This window comes from Mirounga angustirostris, unplaced genomic scaffold (assembly GCF_029215605.1).
Source record: "Mirounga angustirostris isolate CCGP_5_RB_7025 unplaced genomic scaffold, mMirAng1.0.hap1 SCAF_13, whole genome shotgun sequence".
NCBI lineage: Eukaryota > Metazoa > Chordata > Mammalia > Carnivora > Phocidae > Mirounga > Mirounga angustirostris.
This window is the reverse complement of record NW_026991721.1, coordinates 79,340,880-79,357,928: the sequence shown is the minus strand read 5'-3', so window position 1 is coordinate 79,357,928 and position 17,049 is coordinate 79,340,880. Positions and strand designations below refer to the sequence as shown.

General features: G+C 37.4%; 1 pseudogene; it reads right to left on the bottom strand.

The window, feature by feature from the left end:
* Window positions 1–11,538: 11,538 nt before the first annotated feature.
* LOC123856714 (protein FAM98A-like) lies at window positions 11,539–12,909 on the bottom strand (annotated as a pseudogene).
* Between the last annotated feature and the right edge of the window lie 4,140 nt (window positions 12,910–17,049).

Here is a 17,049-nt window from a genome sequence, read left to right as displayed (position 1 = left end):
TTGGGGAAGGAAACAGGCATGAAAATCCAGGAAGCACAGAGAACCCCTCTCAAAATCAATAAAAATAGGTCAACACCCCGACATCTAATAGTACAACTTACGAGTCTCATAGACAAAGAGAAAATCCTGAAAGCAGCTCGGGAGAAGAGATATGTAACCTACAAGGGTAGAAACATTAGATTGGCAACAGACCTATCCACAGAGACCTGGCAGGCCAGAAAGGACTGGCAGGATATATTCAGAGCACTACATGAGAAAAATATGCAGCCAAGAATACTCCATCCAGCTAGGCTGTCATTGAAAATAGAAGGAGAGAGAAAAAGCTTCCAGGACAAACAAAAACTAAAGGAATTTGCAAACACAAAACCAGCCCTACAGGAAATCTTGAAAGGGGTTCTCTAAGCAAAGAGAGAGCCTAAAAGCAACATAGACCAGAAAGGAACACAGACAATATACGGTAACAGTCACCTTAAAGGCAATACAATGGCACTAAATTCCTATCTTTCAATAGTTACCCTGAATGTAAATGGGCTCAATGCCCCAATCAAAAGACACAGGCTATCAGACTGGATTAAAAAACAAGACCCATCAATATGCTGTCTGCAAGAGACTCATTTTAGAACCAAAGACACGGCCATGTTGAAAGTGAGGGGGTGGAAAACCATTTACCATGCTAATGGACACCAAAAGAAAGCTGGGGTGGCAATCCTTATATCAGACAAATTAGATTTTAAACCAAAGACTGTACTAAGAGATGAGGAAGGACATTATATCCTACTTAAAGGGTCTATCCAACAAGAAGATCTAACAATTGTAAATATCTATGCCCCTAACATGGGAGCAGCCAATTATATAAGGCAATTAATAACAAAAGCAAAGAAACACATCGACAACAATACAATAATAGTGGAGGACTTTAACACCCCCCTCACTGAAATGGACAGATCATCTAAGCAAAAGATCAACAAGGAAATAAAGACTTTAAATGACAAACTGGACCAAATGGACTTCACAGACATATTCAGAACATTCCACCCCAAAGCAACGGAATACACATTCTTCTCTAGTGCCCATGGAACATTCTCCAGAATAGATCACATCCTAGATCATAAATCATGTCTCAAATGGTACCAAAAGATTGGGATCGTTCCCTGCCTATTTTCAGACCACAATGCTTTGAAACTAGAACTCAATCACAAGAGGAAAGTCGGAAAGAACTCAAATACATGGAGGCTAAAGAGCATCCTACTGAAGAATGAGTGGGTCAACCAGGAAATTAAAGAAGAATTTAAAAAATACATGGAAACCAATGAAAATGAAAACACAACTATTCAAAATCTTTGGGATGCAGCAAAGGCAGTCCTAAGAGGAAAGTATATAGCAATACAAGCCTTTCTCAAGAAACAAGAAAGGTCTCAAGTACACAACCTAACCCTACACCTAAAGGACCTGGAGAAAGAACAGCAAAGAAAGCCTAAACTCAGCAGGAGAAGAGAAATCATAAAGATCAGAGCAGAAATCAATGAAATAGAAAATAAAAGAACAGTAGAACAGATCAACGAAACTAGGAGCTGGTTCTTTGAAAGAATTAACAAGATTGATAAACCCCTGGCCAGACTTATCCAAAAGAGAAGAGAAAGGACCCAAATCAACAAAATCATGAATGAAAGAGGAGAGATCACAACCAACACCAAAGAAATACAAACAATTATAAGAACACATTATGAGCAACTCTATGCCAGCAAATTCAATAACCTGGAAGAAATGGAGGCATTCCTAGAGATGTACCAACTACCAAAACTGAACAAGGATGAAATAGAAAACCTGAACAGAATTGAAGCAGTCATCAAAAATCTCCCAACAAACAAAAGCCCAGGGCCAGATGGCTTCCCAGGGGAATTCTACCAAACATTTCAAGAAGAATTAATACCTATTCTTCTGAAACTGTTCCAAAAAATAGAAACGGAAGGAAAACTTCCAAACTCATTTTATGAGGCCAGCATTACCTTGATCCCAAAACCAGACAAAGACCCCATCAAAAAGGAGAATTACAGACCAATATCCCTGATGAACATGGATGCAAAAATTCTCACCAAAATACTAGCCAATAGGATCCAACAGTACATTAAAAGGATTATTCACCATGACCAAGTGGGATTTATCCCTGGGCTGTAAGGTTGGTTCAACATCCGCAAATCAATCAATGTGATACAATACATTAACAAAAGAAAGAACAAGAATCATATGATCCTCTCAATCGATGCAGAAAAAGCTTTTGACAAAGTACAGCATCCTTTCTTGATCAAAACTCTTCAGAGTATAGGGATCAAGGGTACATACCTCAATATCATAAAAGCCATCTATGAAAAACCTACAGTGAATATCATTCTCAATGGGGAAAAACTGAGAGCTTTCCCCCTAAGGTCAGGAACGCAGCAGGGATGTCCACTATCACCGCTGCTATTCAACATAGTATTGGAAGTCCTAGCCACAGCAATCAGACAACAAAAAGAAATCAAAGGCAATCAAATTGGCAAAGAAGAAGTCAAACTCTCACTCTTTGCAGATGATATGATACTTTATGTGGAAAACCCCAAAGACTCCACCCCAAAACTGCTAGAACTCATACAGGAATTCAGTCAAGTGGCAGGATATAAAATCAATGCACAGAAGTCAGTGGCATTCCTATACACCAACAATAAGACAGAAGAAAGAGAAATGAAGGAGTCAATCCCATTTACAATTGCACCCAAATTCATAAGATACCTAGGAATAAATCTAACCAAAGAGACAAAGGATCTGTACTCAGAAAAATATAAAATACTCATGAAAGAAATTGAGGAAGACACAAAGAAATGGAAAAACGTTCCATGCTCAAGGATTGGAAGAACAAATATTGTGAAGATGTCAATGCTACCTAGAGCAATCTACACATTCAATGCAATCCCCATCAAAATACCTTCCACTTTTTTCAAAGAAATGGAACAAATAATCCTAAAATTTGTATGGAACCAAAAAAGACCCCACATAGCCAGAGGAAGGTTGAAAAAGAAAAGCAAAGCCGGTGGCATCACAATTCCGGACTTCAAGCTCTATTACAAAGCTGTCATCATCAAGACAGCATGGTACTGGCACAAAAAGAGACACAGAGATCAATGGAACAGAATAGAGAGCCCAGAAATGGACCCTCAACTTTATGGTCAACTTATTTTTGACAAAGCAGGAAAGAATGTCCAATGGAACAAAGACAGTCTCTTCAACAAATGGTTTTGGGAAAATTGGATAGCCACATGCAGAAGAATGAAACTGGACCATTTCCTTACACCACACACAAAAATAGACTCCAAATGGTTGAAAGACCTCAATGTGAGACAGGAGTCCATCAAAATCCTAAAGGAGAACACAGGCAGCAACCTCTTCGACCTCAGCTGAAGCAACTTCTTCCTAGAAACATCACCAAAGGCAAGGGAAGCAAGGGCAAAAATGAACTATTGGGACTTCATCAAGATAAAAAGCTTTTGCAAAGCAAAGGAAACAGTCAACAAAACCAAAAGACAACCGACAGAATGGGAGAAGATATTTGCAAATGACATATCAGATAAAGGGCTAGTATCCAAAATCTATAAAGAACTCATCAAACTCAACACCCAAAGAACAAAGAATCCAATCAAGAAATGGGCAGAAGACATGAACAGACATTTTTCCAAAGAAGACATCCAAATGGCCAACAGACACATGAAAAAGTGCTCAATATCACTCAGCATCAGGGAAATCCAAATGAAAACCTCAATGAGATACCACCTCACACCAGTCAGAATGGCTAAAATTAACAAGTCAGGAAACGACAGATGTTGGCGGGGATGCGGAGAAAGGGGAACCCTTCTACACTGTTGGTGGGAATGCAAGCTGGTGCAGCCACTCTGGAAAACAGTATGGAGGTTCCTCAAAAAGTTGAAAATAGAGCTACCATATGATCCAGCAATTGCACTACTGGGTATTTACCCCAAAGATACAAAAGTAGGGATCCGAAGTGTTACGTGCACCCCGATGTTTATAGCAGCCATGTCCACAATAGCCAAACTGTGGAAAGAGCCAAGATGTCCATCGACAGATGAATGGATAAAGAAGAAGTGGTATATATATACAATGGAATATTATGCAGCCATCAAAAGGAATGAGATCTTGCCATTTGCAACGACGTGGATGGAACTGGAGGGTATTATGTTGAGTGAAATAAGTCAAACAGAGAAAGAAATGTATCATATGATCACACTGATATGAGGCATTCTTAATTGTAGGAAAGAAACTGAGGGTTGCTGGAGTGGGGGGTGGGTTGGGAGGGATGGGGTGACTGGGTGATAGACACTGGGGAGGGTATGTGCTCTGGTAAGCGCTGTGAATTGTGCAAGACTGTTGAATCTCAGATCTGTACCTCTGAAACAAATAATGCAATATATGTTAAGAAAAAAAAAAAGAAGAAGAAGGTAGCGGGAGGGGAAGAATGAAGCAGGGGAAATCGGAGGGGTAGACGAACCATGAGAGATGATGGACTCTGAAAAACAAACAGGGTTCTAGAGGGGAGGGCGTTGGGAGGATGGGTTAGCCTGGTGGTGGGTATTGAGGGGGGCACATTCTGCATGGAGCACTGGGTGTTATGCACAAACAATGAATCATGGAACACTTCATCTAAAACTAATGATGTAATGTATGGGGATTAACATAAGAATAAAAAAAAAAAAGGTGAACACCAAAACAGTTTCTTCTGTTTTATGCTGCAAAGTTAAAACACATTCAGCAAAAGCTAGATAGTGTTTGTGCAGTGTGATGCATGCAGCTAGGCAGTGGCAGGGCTCTGAGGAGGACTCTAAAACAACTTGAGGATTTTTATAGAGTTGGCTGAGTAGCATGTCCCAGGAGTTAAATTGAGTCATGATTTTTGACCAGATTAGATTTCTGATGACAATAAAAAAGAAGGTGGGGAAAAATCCTGAAAGGAAGAAGTTTCTTTCTTAAATCTGCTGCTGACAATTTTTCCTTTTTTTTAAAATTAATTAATTTTTATTTAAATTCAATTAGCCAACATATATCATTAGTTTTTGATATACTGTTCAATGACTCATTAGTTGCATGTAACACCCAGTCTTCATCACATCAAGTGGCCTCCTTAATGCCCATCACTGAGTTACCCCATCCCCCCTGCCACCTCCTTTTCCACAACCTTCAGTTTGGCAACTTTTCCTTTTGACAGTTCATCAATACCCCTCATTCCAGACCTTTTATTCATGAAATTGCTTTACTTTGATATGGAATTCAATTGCATCCATTCTTGAAAGATTTATCTAACCTAAATCCTAAGTAACAGTATTTGTTTCTAAGCTTTTATTATAACTCCAATATTGTTAACACACAGTATTATATTAGTTTCAGGTGCACAATATAGTGATTCAACAATTCTATACATTACTGAGTGCTTACCATGATAAATGTACTCTTTAATCTCCATCACTTATTTCACCCCCCTCCCCTCGCATAACCCCTAGCTTGTTCTCCTTAGTTAAGAGTCTATTTCTTGGTTTGTCTTGCTCTCTCTTTTTTCCTTTGCTCATTTGTTTTGCTTCCTAAATTCCACATATGAGTGAAATCACATGGTATTTGTCTTTATCTGACTAATTTCATTTAACATTATACTCTTTAGCTCCATCCATGTTGTTGCAAATGGTAAGATTTCATTTTTTAATAGCTGAATAATGTGTGTGTGTTATATATACATAAAATGTGTATATATAATAATGTATCTATATCTTCTTCATTCATCTATCAATGGACATTTGAGCTGCTTCCATAATTTGTCTATTATAACTAATGCAGCAATAAACATAGGGGAGACTGTATCCTTTTGAATTAGTGTCTTTGTATTTTTGGTAAATACCCAGTAGTGCAATTGCTGGGTAGTAGAATGCCTCTATTTTGACTTTTTGAGGAAACTCCATACTGTTTTCCACAGTGGCTGCACCAGTTTGCATTCCCACCAGAGCTCAAATAGCCAAAGCAATCTTGAAAAGGCAAAGCAAACCTGGAGGCATCCTAATTCCAGACTTCAAGTTATACTACAAATCTGTAGTAATTAAAACAGTATGGTACTGGCAAAAAAAAAAAAAATAGGCACAAAATCAATGGAACAGAATAGAAAACCCCAGAAATAAATCCAGTTATATGGTCAATTAATCTTTGACAAAGCAAGAAAAAATATCCAATGGGAAAAAGATAGTCTCTTCAACAAACAGTGTTGAGAAAACTGGACAGGTACATGCAAAAGAAGGAAACTGGATCACTTTCTTACACCATACATAAAAATAAACTCAAAATGGATTAAAGAGCCAAATGTGAATCATGAAACTATAAAACTCCTAGAAGAAAAAATAGGCAGTTATCTCTTTACATCAGCCATAGAAACATTTTTCTAGATATGTGTCTTGAGGCAAGGGAAATAAAAAGCAAAATAGACTACTGAGACTACATCAAAATAAAAAGCTTCTGCACAGTGAAGGAAACAATCAACAAAACTAAAAGATAACCTACTAAATGGGAGAAGATATTTGCAATTGACATATCTGATAAAGGGTTAGTATCCAGAATATATAGAGAACTGATGGAACTCAGCAAATAATCCAATTAAAAACTGGTCAGAAGAGGGGTGCCTGAACTCTGAACATCCTTTAAGCATGCAGGACATTAATCATTATGAGGTGTCACCTTAATTCCTGAAATTCAGGCTGTTAATCTAAGGAAAAAGTCCAAAAATCAAGTTAACCATTCATACATCTTAATTATGTACCAAATATTTCCTGCATGAAGTTATCATGCTTCTTACTTAAATTTCTGGGTTTTTAAAATATATATAAAGAGAATATAGAATTTTCAAGCACCCTGTAGAAATTCTACACTAAATAAAGAAGTGTTGCTATATTTAAGTCTCTTACAATTTTTAAAGAAAGAAAACATTTCATGCTCTTTACCATCTCTTCCGGGGACTACATCTTTGTAGAAATAGCTGTGGGAACTAGATTTAGACTGGAACATCCTAGGGAGCCACCTCTGGCAAACATGGTTCTTCTCTCTTCACTTAAATACTCAACAAGTGGAAATTAACACTGATGCTGTTGTTATTATCACTATTATTATTATTATTATTACCATACTAAGTGCTTTATAATATCTCATTTAATATTTACAGCAGACTATTTGAGTAGGTAGATAGTATTTTCTACATGCTACAGTTAGTATTCTGTGGATACGTAGAGTTACAGCAGCTATAGCCAGGGTCTTAAGATTAAATGGATTTCATAGTTTCTTCCATGTACCTTTAATACCCCATTATAGTCCTGGAACTTCTCTCATCCAACTCAAATTAATTTTCCACTCTTAGTAAGTTTAAATCAGATTCAAGGTAGAGTTTTCAGGTCAGTTTTCATTCAGTCCAAGCTCTCTCTCCAAGCTCTCCAAGCTCAAGATAAAATTAAGTCTGTTTTTAACAAGTTGAGTATTTGCTCCATGAATACTCTTCTTTTTTGATTCTTTGTTTGTACATCTTTTTACTGCAAAAGGGCCCCTTCAAATTGGCAATAAAAAGAAAAAGTATTACCTCACCTAATAATAAACTCAGAAGTAGCATGGGCTCCAGGTTGGTTATTTCATTCTAAACAATATCTTCCAGTACACAAGCTCTTTATACCTTTTCCTCTTAGCAGCAAAATGGCTGACGCAGTTCCAGGAGTCATGTCTAGAAATAACAGGATCCAGTAGAAGAAGAGAAACTATTTCTCTATAATGACCTCTCTTAGGAACAATAAAACTTTTGAAAGGGGCATGGAAATTTCATGATAATCTGGGCTGTAATGGGTACTGGGCAATCAAGAACATTGTCTACTTCAACTTTTAGACTGCTTCTACCCAGGAAATAATTCACACTTAAACATAGCTCTCACATATATGAATTTATAACGATGCTGTTAGGTGGATATTATTAGATTTCCCATTCTACAGATATAAAAACTGAGGCCCAGAGAGGGAGTGTTTGTTCATGGTGAAATTGCTAACAGAGTGAACTAGGCCTAAAGCACAAGCTCTTTCCACGAAAATGAAACAGGTACAGATTAGTAGCTAATTATACAGTTGTTCCCCTTATTTTCAGACATGACTTCTGAATCCAAATTCTTTCATCAACTCTATGGTTGGAATGAATTGTCAAAGATACACATATAAGTGTATATTTCCCTACCCTTTATTTACTAATCAATTTCTAAAGCAGTGGTTCTCAATCCTGGCAGCTCATTAAAATAAAAACAAAACAAAACAAAATAAAACAAAAATAAATAAATAAAAATACTGGGGAAATAAAAAAAAACTGGTGCTCATGCCTCTTTCATACAAACTAAATAAACATCTTTGTGAAATACAATATGATTTCACTCATATGTGGAATTTAAGAAACAAAAGAGATGAACATAGGGGAAGGGAAGGAAAAATAAAATAAGATAAAAACAGAAAAGGGGGCAAACCATAAGAGACTCTTAACTATAGGAAACAAACTGAGGGTTGCTGGAGGGGAGGTGGGTAGGGGGGTGGGGCATTTGGGCGATAGGCATTAAGGAGAGCACCTAATTCTAGAATTCTAGAATCACTAAATTCTACCCCTGAAACTAATAATACACTATATGTTAACTAATTTAAAGAAAAAATTCTTAAAAAACCTTTGTGAAAGGGATATAGAATTTCTTAAAGCTCCCTGAGTTGATTATTATGCAGCCAGATTTGAATCATAGTCTTAAAAATAAAATATGAGCTTCTATCTTGAAACAGAAGATTTAGCATATGACTTATCAGATTTATCTAACCTTTTTCTGTGTCACCAGTGAGGCCTCTGTCTCTCCAACCCTTGAGAATTTATCTTTAATAGTACCAACCTGTTTCTGAATTCCTGAGTGTACCAGGCTATTTCATGATTCTGAGCCTTTGTACATATCTATTTTTTGTCTGAAATCCTTATTCAACTATTACCTATTCCCCACCACAGCAACTTGATAAACTCCAATTCAGCCTTTCAATTTTAGCTCAGATACAACATCTTCTGGAACATCTTTCTGGACCTGCATTAATAGATAGGGCTGATAGTTATTTGTGCTGTGTTCTCTCATCTTATTTACATGTCTGGACGCAAAACCAAAATTACATATTAAGTAAACTGAAATTGAGTATCATGTCTCCTTTAATGGGCCATGAGCTTTTCAAAACTGGAGATTGGATTTTATTAACTTGGTATTCTCAGCACTCAATATGATGCCCAACAATTAAGAAACAATAAGTGTTTGTTGAATTAATTTCTTTTACTTTTTCTTGAATTTCAATTATTTTCAAGAGGCATCCCCTCTTCTAGGCATTCTTTAAAAAATACAGAGCAAGGGCATATTTATTTTATAATCTACCTATGTATAGCCCAAATGGCTTTCTTACCATTTATCATTCAATATTAGCAAGAGAATATTGTGCTAATTTATTCTCTGATAACTCCACTAAAGCAAATGAAAAAAGAATCACTCTTTCCCTTGGAAGAAAAATCATACTGTCACCAGTACAGCAATTTGATAAAAGTCCACTGTATTCTTATCTATCACATTTCAAGTTTGGGACAGGCTAGGAAATCTGACAGTCATTTTGCATCTAAGAAAGAAGAAGAAAACAGGGATGTTTGAATACAGTGCAATGGATTTTGTAATGTATCACTGAAAATAATAATCTAACATATGCCTAGTCTGAAAAGACAAGTGAATATTGCTACAGATACATTTAGATTCAAAGTGTACATGAAGAGCTAAGTGGATTTTCATACTCTTCCAGCCTAGCTTTCACAAGAAGACATTATCAAACAGGAAGAAAAATCATGTATACCAAATTGAGAGGACTTGTAATACTATGAATCTAAAGTGAAGAAAAATCATCCAGAATGCAAAAAATAAAAAAAAACACAAAAAACAAAAACAAAAACATACCCAAAACATTAATGACAGAAAATGCAATCCTGTGCAATAAAGGAGTTGATATTGATAAATTATTGATAAGAAAGAATAAAAACCTCTTGGTTGGTCTTGGAAGCAATTATTTGGCTAGAACACCAAAAACACAGACAACAAAAGCAAAATTAAACAAGTAGGATGGCATCCAATTAAAAAGCTTCTCAGAAAGAAATAGAAAACTTGAACAGAACGATTACCAGCAATGAAGTTGAATCAAAAATCTCCTAACAAACAACAACCCAGGATTAGATGGCTTCACAGGAGAATTCTACCAAATATTTATTTATTTATTTATTTATTTATTTATTTATTTATTTACTTACTTACTTATTTACTTATTTACTTATTTATTTAGAGAGAACCTACAGATACTTTATTGCTTACCTTTCACACAAAGTGCACCTCCAGCTATTTTCTTTCACAGCTTGACAATGTTTATGTATACAAAAATCCAGCAAGAAGCTTCATGTAGATTTCAGTAAAGGAGAATATAAAACATCAACTCAGCTAGGCTTTTGTTTCCTGCAGCAATAATAAAGGGCCTCCTGCACTAAGCAAAAATCTGCCCTCTTACTTGGTAGTACATTTCTTCCATTACAAAAAGTCTCCTGCCCAAAGCAAACACTTGTATTTGCTGACCCAGTGGTATTAACTCATGCATAAAACAAATTTCAGTTTGCTGTTTCTTCTAACAGATTTCAAGTAAAAATAAGATTTAAGGAAGAACTTGTTTTGAATGGATACAGGTCATTTTGAATTGTTATACTATATAAATGCCTACAGGTACTATAAGTTCATGACTTAGTTTGCTTTTATAATCTTTACGGCTTTTGGATGTGTTCAAGGTTTTCAGAGTCAAGCATATGATACAGTATTCCATCAAAAAGATTAAGCTCCTGAATGTGCTATCTGCAGAAAAGCTCATTTAATAGGAACAGACCTAAAAGTCTATCATGAAGCAAATGGGGCATAATCTCTCTGAATAAAAAGCCAATCAAGGCAGAACTGTGCTTGGAAAATAGGCATTAGGATACCTTAAGGAAAACATATATAAATTGTTTGTTGATATGAAGGTTTCTTAGTTGTAAATCTAAAAATATCTAGGAAAATCCTCATTTCCAAAACCGCTTTTTGAAAACTACTTATTCAAGTAATTTCTTCCTAAAAAAGTATGCATGTTCTGACTGTGGAATGTCTACTGGTCAATTAAGGGCAATTTTAATTACCTTTTAAAAAGTTCTTTATATAAAGGAGAGATGTACATATTTCTCAAACAAACTGCGTTATATAAGTCCTTAAAAAAAAAAAAAAAAAACAGAATTGAATGAAGACCTACAAATATTTATGCCAAGCAGGAATCTGCCTGCCACCCATGGTCTCACATTAATTCAAAATTGATGCTGCACTAATGATTCTGAAACTAAGTTTCTATTACTTGAACTCTAGCAAAGTGTAAGGTTCTGTACCCTCAACTAGTATGTCTTCCCAGTTTAAATCCAGAATGATTATACTGATAACCTCCATGCTGGAACTGCTGTTCAAATTGTCCCCCTTGGTGATAATTCTGGCTCCCCCTTCCTCCCTAACCTCCTCCTTTGCCCCCACTTCCAACTCAGCCTCCACGACCACTGCCTTGATCATTATGGTGCCCACCACCTTGGTATCTATTGTCCTGCCGGTATCCACCACCCTGGTATCCACTTCCTGTATATGTAGATGTTTGGAAGCCACAATACCACCGCCTTGATAGCTACCACTGTGGCCACCACCATGATAGCCACCTGGCTGGGAACCTGAATCTTGATAACCACCATCTTGGTAGCCACCTCTTCCTCCACTCCCTCCATCCATCCATCTTGCCTTTTCCAACATGGTGACATCTCTGGAGGTGGAGGTTCAGTTTCATTGGGTCTATCTCCTCTGTCAAGCACTCTGCCCATCAACACCTTATTGATGGCACAGGCAGTCTTTTCTCTTATAGAGTAACTGCTTGTCCTTAAAATCTTCAAGTCTTGTCTTGCAGCCAAAAAGTGGGCAACAGAAATAGTACTTTTAGGAGATAAGATGGAGTGTTTCAGCTGGTAAACCTTTGCTTATTTTTCTATCTGACTCTCAGCTCTGTCAGACTAGCCAAAAGACTGGACAGTGACATCCAAACCTTTTATTAACAGCTTTCTCTGAACTTCATATTCATTGGCTATGGCTTGGTTAATTGCTTCTATCTTTTCCCAGTGGGCTGGTCTCATTGGCTTCTTCAATAAAGGCTTTCCCACATGGTTAGGTGGAACTTTTGCTAATGTCTCCTTTAATTTTTTTTCAATCCCACTGAAGAATTGGAACATAGTTATATCAACTGGAGGTTTGGACCTTCCTAGAGCAATATATATGTCTTTTAACTCTTGAAAGACCTCACTACCACCTCCTTCTTGAGCTTTTTTTTTTTTTTTTTGAGGAGTATTCACACAGAGTATTCTGGCAGCTTCTAGTTCTGAGATGAGGTATGTGAGCAAAAGGAGGCAGTTCTTCTGAAGGAGAAGGCACTTGGTCACATCCCCAGATGTTAGTGATAGATATGGACAGTTCATTTCCCTAGTAGCCCACTCACCTCTAGCTGGAATTCTTCAGCTTCATTCGGGCTGTTAGTTGTTTGCACATTTTCCTTTAGTTTACAGAACACTCTTAATTCAGACACCAGCCAAGCACAGACTTTGGTAAATTCGGGGGAACTGGCTCCTGCAGAGACTGCCTGAAACAGAGCACCATCTTCCAACAATGGACCCTTATAACCTAGATATTCCAATAACTCCAAGATGTCAGTCTCCATGAAGTCACACTCCATGCTCTACCAAACATTTAAAGAAGAGTTAATACCTATTATTCTTAAACTATCCTAAGAAATAGAAATGGAAGGAAGACTTCCAGTTCATTCTAGAGACTAGCATTATTCTGATACCAAAACTAGATAAAGACTCCACAAGAAAAAAGAACTACAGGCCAATATTCCATGATGGACATGGATGTAAAAATTCTCAATAAAATATTGGTAAATCAAATCCAACACTATATTTAAAAAAAAACATTCACCACAATCAATTGTGACTTATTCCTGGGCTCAAAGGGTGGTTCAATATTCACAAATCAAACATGATAAACCACATTAATAAAAGAAAGGATAAGAACTGTATATTCTTTTAATAGATGCACAAAAAGCATTTGACAAGTACAACATCCATTCATGATAAAAACCCTCAACAAAGCAGGAATAGAGGGAACATACCTCAACATAATAAAGCCATAAATGAAAAACCCACAGCTAATACCATCCTCAATGGGGAAACACAGAGCTTTTCCTCTATGGTCAGGAACAAGAGAGGGATGGCCACTCTCACCACTGTTATTTAACATAGTATTGGAAGACCTAAATTTAGCAATCAGACAACACACAAAAAAAATAAAAGGCATCCAAACCAGCAAAGTAGAGCTTCTATTTGCAGATTACATGGTACTCTAGGTAGAGAACTCAAAAGACTCCACCAAAAAGTTGCTAGAACTTATACACGAATTCAATGAAGTTGTAGAATACAAAATCAATGTACAAAAATCTATTGCATTTCTATACACCAATAATGAAGCAGCAGAAAGAGAAATCAAGGCATTGATCCCATATACAATTGTACTCCAAACCATAAGGAATAAGGAATAAACCTAACCAAAGAGGTAAAGGATCATAAAGAAATGTAAAAACATTCCATGCTTATGGATTAGAAGAACCAATATTGTTAAAATGTCTATATTACCCAAAGCAATCTACACATTTAGTGCAATCATTATCAAAATTCCATCAACATTTCTCACAGAGCTAGAACAAGCAATCCTAAAATTTATATGGAACCCACAAAAGACCCTGAAGAGCCAAAGCAATCTGGAAAAAGAAAAGAAAAGCAGGAAGCATCACAATTCCAGACTTTAATTATATTGCAAAGCTGTAGTCAGTATGGTACTAACACAATAACAAACACATGGATCAGTGAAACAGAAGAGAAAACTCAGAAATGAACCCACAACTATATGGTCAATTAATCTTATACAAAGCAGGAAAGAATATGTGATGGGAAAAAAATATTCTCTTCAACAAATGGGGTTGGGAAAACTGGCCAGCGTCTTGCAAAAGAATGAAACTCGACCTGGCTCGTGGCTCAGAGTGGCAGTGGCTGTGGTGGTGGCCATGGCATGTGGACCCCCTTGAAGAAGAAAGAAGCCTGAGACAGCAGCCTATGAAAACTGTAAAGACAATCCTGAATAGCAATTATGAATGGTGTTGCTGCTAGGTTGTTCTGCAGAACATCTGAAGTGAACCTCTCTAATTGATTGTTTTTATTGGCCCAGAGCCAGATTACTGGATTCAGTTGACTTCAGGATTAAAACGAGAACTGTCTTGGTTATCATCATAAACATATGAAGCAGTGTGATGGTGAAATGAGATAAGGCTCCAAAATGGAACTGTAGCTACTGTTTTAGCATTTATCACTTCATTCCTGACTTTATCTTGGTATACTACTTGGAAAAATGGGAAAGAAAAGCAACTGCTTTTTGCAAGGTAAGATCTGTGGAGTCTTGAATTTGTGGGGAGATATTGGAAGATAACAGAGAGGGGAGGGATCCTCCATAAGCTGGCTCCTGGAAAGTGATATAACACAGGAACATAAAATTGGAACCCTTAGAAATCTGCTCTAGTGAGAGACATCCCTCTCTGAAAGGAGCTCTGCAAATGAAAAGGCAGAATTCTATGTAGGACATTTTGGTCTTGGGACATGAGGAACCACAGAGCAAAAGAGGGTGCCTAAATTGGGAGAGTGCCTGAGCAGTAGAGCCAGGAAGCAGGTTATGGCCAGAGCCCAGGGACTCTCAGCTCAGATCGCCATAAGCCATGAGCCGGGCTGGCCAATAATTGATCTTTTCTTGAGCAGCCTGAAAAAATCTGGTACCTGCACCCATAGCTGGGCAAAAACTCACAGGGAGGTAGGAGCCTGGGAAGGATATTAGGGCGGCACCCAGACATGATCCAAGAGCTTCAGGTTCTTGTGAGGGTCCACTGCTGCTAGCAGTTTTAGAATCACAAAAGGCAGTGGCACTTCCGGGCCCCTAGGACTATCTTTGAGAGAGTTGCTGTGGGCGCAAACCACGGGAGGCTGTGGTCTTTGGTGGCACACACAGAAGAGGAGACTGTTTGTCCTAGAGAGTTTATTAAAGAGGGCAGACTGCAAAATTTCTGCTCTGGGCAAGAGACTGGCTGTGACCCTTTTTGCTCTGATCCTCTGAAGAGGCATGGAAAGCCTCTAGGGAACAAAAGCCACAGAAAGGATGGGTTTCCACTGAGCCCATGCCCCTGACAGGGGTGGAGCAACTGCATTCAGGCAGGGTTACCTGAGAAACAGCACGGCAGGCCCCTCGCCCAGAAGACAGTTTGGAAGAACAGGTGGATGACAATCATATGGATCCCATAAGACTGTAAAATCCCAATGCCAGGGGAAAACAGTACATTGAGCTCCAGGTGTGGCCTCACAACTTGTTTATTTTTCAGATAAAATTCTTCTTTTCTTTTTTTTATTTCTTATGCTTTTTCTCTGTTTTTTTTTTTTTTCTTCTTACTTTCTCCTTATTTCAACTAGGTGTTTATTATATCAACTTATATTTCATAGTCATTTTTTAACATGCATTTTTTCAACCTATATTTTTATAGATATATGTTTTATTTTAGTAATTTTTTTCACTGTATCCAATTTTACCTTTATATGTATACAAATTTTACCTTCCTTGTAATTTTGGGACATAGTGTCCTCTAACAACAGACCAAAATTAACCCAGGAACAACTGAAACACCCTGTTTTGTCCACACTGAGAGATTATAGTCCCTTTTCCCCTTGCCCCCTTTTTAATTTTTTTTAAAAATTTTATTCTTGTGTTTCATTTTGGCTTTGTTTTTTGGTGGTGCCTTCTGACCACTCTGGATTTTTCTAGGGTGCATCTTACTTGGGTCATGGTTGATATTTTGGACTCTGCTCATTCACTCAACCATCCCTTGACAGAATGACTAGGAGGAGGAACTCTCAACAAAGAAAAGAAACAGAGACAATGTACTCTGCCATAAAATTAATGGATATGGATACAAGCAAGATATCAGAGTTGGAATTTAGGATAACAATCATAAAGTCAATAGTTAGACTTGAGAAAAGCATTAATGACAATATAAATCTCTAAGTGCAGAAATGAGATCGAATCAGGATGAACTTAAAAATGCTATGAATGAGATGCAGTCTAAACTGGGTAATCTAACAGCCAGGCTAAATGAGGCAGAAGACAGAATTAGTGATCAAGAAGATAAGCTGATGGAAAGGAAGTTGAGGAAAACAGAGATAGGCTGCTAGTAGCCCATGAAAAGTGGCTTATAAAGATTAATGATGCCATGAAATGTTCCAAAGTCAGATTTATTGGGATCCCTGAGGGGATGGGGGGGTGTTTGAAGGTATATTTGAGCAACATAGCTGAGAACTTCTCTAATCTGGGGAAGGAAACAAGCATCCAAGTCCAAGAGGCAGAGAGGACCTCTCACTAAATCAATAAAAATAGATCAACACCCCAAAATATAATAGAGAAACTTGTACATTTTACAGCCAAAGAAACTATCCTGAGAGTAGCCAGAGAGAGGAGGTTCCTTACATATGAAGCGAGGAACATCAGAATAACATCAGACCTGTCCACAGAAACCTGGTAGGCCAGAAAGGGCTGGCAAGATATATTCAGGGTAATAAATGAAAAGAACATGCAGCCAAGAATATTTTATCCAGCAAAACTGTCATTCAGAATGGATGGAGAGATAAAGAGCTTTCAGGACAGGCAGAAACTAAAAGAATATGTGACCCCCAAGCCAGCCCTGCAAGAAATATTAAGGGGTATACTGTAAGTGAAGAGAGATCCCAAG